General features: G+C 33.7%; 1 long non-coding RNA gene across 1 annotated transcript; it reads left to right on the top strand.

Annotated features, from left to right (window-relative positions):
- Positions 1-857: 857 nt before the first annotated feature.
- LOC147483761 (uncharacterized) lies at positions 858-1235 on the top strand. The gene is made up of 2 exons (XR_015203967.1): positions 858-1073; positions 1150-1235. It is a non-coding gene; the product is annotated as an uncharacterized LOC147483761 (long non-coding RNA).
- The last annotated feature ends 3056 nt before the right edge of the window (positions 1236-4291 follow it).

The raw sequence follows: 4291 nt of genomic DNA, 5'->3' as shown, positions 1-4291 counted from the left end.
GATTAGTTCATTGCATTTAGATCTAGTTTCCGATTTCCTGTTAATAACTCTTTAAGGTTAGTCCAATACATCTGCATCTAGTTTCTAATTATTTATGCTTTGAGGTTAGTTCGATACAATTATATCCGGTTTCTGATTTCTCGCTAACTATTATTTAAAGTTATTTCAATGCATTTGCATTTAGTTTTCGATTTCCCACCAATTATTCTATGAGGTTAGTTCAATGCAGTTGCATTCGGTTTTTCATTTTATGTTAATTATTTTTTGAGTTAAGTTCAATACATTTGCATCCAGTTTTCGGATTCCCATTAATTATTATTTGAGGTTTATTTGGTGTATTTGCATACCGTTTCTGATTTTCTGTTAAATATTTTTCAAAGATTTGCATCCAATTTATAATTTCCCGTTAGTTATTCTCTGTCATTAGTTTAATGCAATTTGCATAAAGTTTCCGATTTCCCATTAATTACTCATTGAGCTCAATTATGTATTTGAATCCAGTTTTCGATTTTCTTATAATTATCCAATGTGGTGTGTAATACAAACTTCTACTGATCCATCTGTAGTGTGATAAGAGTCCAAAATTATAGTTTTAACCCTGTAACAGTCATACTTTTCACTACACCAGAATGGCCATTTTGTAACAGGGCAAAATTTTCATTTGTAACGCTTATATCCGTTACTTGCTTTCTAACGGATATAAACGTTAGGCATTTCGGTATCCGTTACTGTACATCTATTTTCCCCTTGTTTATTTATTTGCCAAGGATTTATTTATTTTCTAATTTTGGCTAACAATTATATCCGTTAGAAAAGGCGTAAGTGAAAATAAAACACACTTAAAAGAAATTAAATAAGTCCAAAATCCGAAAAGGGGTCGATCACATCTCTCAAGCTCAAGCTCAAGCCCATCTGCCTACACGAGTTCACTCTCTTCCTCTCAAGCAATGAAGTCTAGGGTTTCCAGATCTATCGGTTGAATAGGAAGACGACCAATTTTCTTCTATGGTTTAGGGAGAACAAATCAGACGAACCAGATCGAGGAAAGAGCATGAAGGAGGAAGATGAATCAGGTAAATCCCCTTTCAGTCTGATTTCTCTCTCCTCTAATTTGTTTGCGCACAAAATTCTAATTATATTTCTTTTTAGGTTTTTCAATTTGGGAATTACAGGAGCATATATACCTAATTGTGTATGAGCCCTTAGCTTAAAGGAGGTATCTTTGGCATTTGAGGTACAATTTTTTCTTCTCTTCCATCTGCCCTTTTTATTTTGTTTGCAAGAGGAACTATTGTCTTCCTTTCTTCAGAAAAAGACGAAAAATTATTGCCTAGACTTGAAGAAGAACAACACGTATAAGAAATAAATTTCTAACTGTTTGTGTTGAAGGGTGGGTTTTTTGTGCTGTGCCACGATAGGGTTCTCAAAACCCAACTGGGAAATCTTTGACTTACTTAAATATATACAAGGTTTAATTAACTAATAGTATGAAAGAATAGTTGTGAAAGTAATTGTTTATCCTTAGAGCACAATTGTCTATTAATAAAAGCATTAAAACATTTTGGTATAGGTGGGTTTTATATCCTTATCTTCATAGTTACAACATTACTATTAGTTGACCCTATTAGTTAACCTTGACTAGGTGAATTTGAGAATAGAGACCAAGACAAGTGTGTCATTGGACACTTTCGCAGGTCTACCTTTTCAGTTGGAATGAAGAAATAAAATTTTGGTGTCAAAGTTTTCTTTGTTGTATTATTTCTCATTGTAAGAATCTCTTGCTTCTTAATATATTTCTATTGGAGTATAAAAACTATATATACATAACTTGCTAGATTTAATTAGTTCACCGTGGAGCAAACTTAATTTTCTGAAGCAACTATCTTATATGTTTGTGAGGTTCTGGATGAATCTAATCATAGTGGCAGTAAATGATTGTTAGAGTTGGACTTAGTATTTTTACATATTTCAGTTGTCGATAGGACACTTGTTGGTTCTTTTGGAAATCAGAGAATTTATGCTTGAACATTCGCACGTAGTATGTAAATCTAATGAGACATGTATTAGATACCTATTGCTAGATGAGTTTGTGTGGCATAGATACAAAATACATTTAGACTTTATACATTTGTTAAATACGTTTTTTAGATTTTACGATATGTACACTAAATTTAAGTTTGAAATGTGCCGCCATGGTGTTCTACGTGGTGGCTCTAACAGTTTCCACGACAAATGGGATGGAGTTACGGACTTCATTTTATGTATTGCTAGGAACATCACTGTGTATGATTAATTTGTTCTACATATCACTATGTTTTGAGGTTCTTTTAGTAGTGTTTAAAGTCATTTCATCAAAATATTAGTAAACTCTGCTTGTCCTGTAAATGAAACATGACTCATTAATTAATCTTGATTTCTGTAATTGTTGTGTATTCCATAAGTGATTGATTGCTAGTTACTGCACAAATGCATATATTCTGTAAATGAGACTTCCTTGTGATCCTAATTTGAGTATATACTATGTAGGAGGCGTACCTACTTTATAAGGTGAGTCTCGTGTTTATTTCAAATTCAAGTGATACACACTTACTGCTTTTGCTTTTGGACTTAGAACCATGAAGTATATCTTTAGGTTTTCATTCAATACAAGTTGGAACATATTATTAAAGTTGCATCTGCTCTCATTATTTTTATGTTGTTTTTTGTTTTGTTTTTTAGAGGGGTTAGGATGTTAGGTGCTTATGGCGTGCACTACCACACCATTTCTCTTGCGTTTTTCCAACTTCTCACATGCTTACTATAACAAGTGTTACTTAAAATCTTGAATTAATATTTAATAATGTTTTCATAGTTATTTTGGGATATGCTAACATTTATATCCGTTAGAAAAGGAAACAAATATGCATAATAAATTGGAAAATAAAAAAATATCACGACCGGGCAAATTTGGTAACGCGGTCACATTTCCCCCTTCTTTTTTCTTCTTTTTTTCGGCTAACACTTACAAAAGGAATTATCTCGCCTCTTTTTTCATACGGCAGGAAACAAAAAAAAAAAAACTCTCTGAAGAACCCTAGCTTCTCTACGCCCATCTTCTCCAATTTCTCTGACGAACCAGGTCAATCTTGGAGCAATTAGTAGTCAGTCGGGATAGAGATGATGAGATGCTTGGAGCAATTAGTAGTCAGCCGGGGGATGCGTAAGCCCCTGGTTAGTTTTTTTTCCCTTCTTCTTTCCATTAGCTATTTTAATTTGAAGTTTTTACTTTTATTTGCCACTAATGATTGTGTAATTGTTTGATGCATCGCGAGGTTCATAATGTTGGAACTCCATTGTTGCTACTTGTGATTATCGCCAACATCTTGGTACATCTTGTCATTCTATCTATTTTTCTTTTTATTATTATTTTGGCTTTTCTAGTATATGAAAGCAGATGCGTAACTAGTACATACCCTCCTTCGGTTTTCGTATCGCGAGATCACTTTCATAAATGAACCAATGAACACGCGAGAAGAAACATGTACAAGCTTAATATCTTGTTCTTATAGCTTATTTACAACTTCCTTTATTATGCGTGTTACTTCCTGATCTGTGTTTGATATTTTGGTTATGTAATCATCTTATAATGGTGTTACTGCTCGATACAACAATAAGGAAGATGCTTGCCACACTAGATGATCCTTTCACTTTCGCTTTCTTGAGCGGAAAAGTTTAAGAGTTTGGGGTACATTTACTTTTCTTATCTATCCATGATTCTCGCTAGGCAGGTGCTTGGATTATGTATGACTTTGGTTATGAAATCCCCATCAATTGTTTACAGACTTATTCCCTGAAATATCTTTGTTTTTTTCTTTGAAGGCAGTCTGGTACTCAAGGTGCTCTTACTGGTGTAGAGTTGTCCATGGGCTTGTTGTTATATCTTCTTCTCCTGGAACCCCTGCAAGTAGGGCTGGCATTGCAAAGATCTGGTAAGCTTAATGATATATTCCTTAGAAACAAATCTTAGCTTCCATGCATGTGTTGTGTATGTATACATGAACTTTAACAGACAGTGTCTTAGAACCATAGTTTTTTTTTTCATATTCATTTTCATTTTCTTGTACTTTTCCATTTTTGTTTTACAAATTCAGGTTAAAGAAAGGAGTCATTGTGTATATCTGTGATAGTCGTGGCGTTCGAGATATATATGAAGCAGATGGCAGTGATGCAATTGCAACATCTGAACCTCTAGCAGTTCTGGTATGTTTTCTTATAGAGATCTGGCTATTGCATTCTCCAATATTAGGAAGTT

Source organism: Coptis chinensis, chromosome 8 (genome assembly GCF_015680905.1).
Source record: "Coptis chinensis isolate HL-2020 chromosome 8, ASM1568090v1, whole genome shotgun sequence".
In the NCBI taxonomy this organism is placed as follows: domain Eukaryota; kingdom Viridiplantae; phylum Streptophyta; class Magnoliopsida; order Ranunculales; family Ranunculaceae; genus Coptis; species Coptis chinensis.
Note: the sequence above shows the minus strand (reverse complement) of the source record. Positions and strands in the feature narration are given on the sequence as shown.